The sequence below is a fragment of the Octopus bimaculoides genome, chromosome 11 (genome assembly GCF_001194135.2).
Source record: "Octopus bimaculoides isolate UCB-OBI-ISO-001 chromosome 11, ASM119413v2, whole genome shotgun sequence".
In the NCBI taxonomy this organism is placed as follows: Eukaryota; Metazoa; Mollusca; class Cephalopoda; order Octopoda; family Octopodidae; genus Octopus; species Octopus bimaculoides.
The window spans coordinates 7,727,474-7,727,746 of record NC_068991.1 but is presented as its reverse complement, the minus strand read 5'-3'; positions in this window follow the sequence as shown (position 1 = coordinate 7,727,746).

Genomic DNA, 273 nt, shown 5'->3' with positions numbered 1-273 from the left:
TATATATATACTATTAAGTCTGTCTTTCGAGATATATGGGCTCTGTAAAGTGGTTGGTGTTAGGAAGGGCATCCAGCCGTAGAAATCATGCCGAAACAGACACAGTAGCCTGGTGTAATCTTCTACCTGACTGACTCCTGCCAAACCATTCAACCCATGCCAGCATTGAAAACAGACATTAAATGATGGTGATGATGATGATGATGATGATGATATAATATTATATATTGTATTGTATGTGTACATATTCACTCACTTGATGGCAGTACGTCC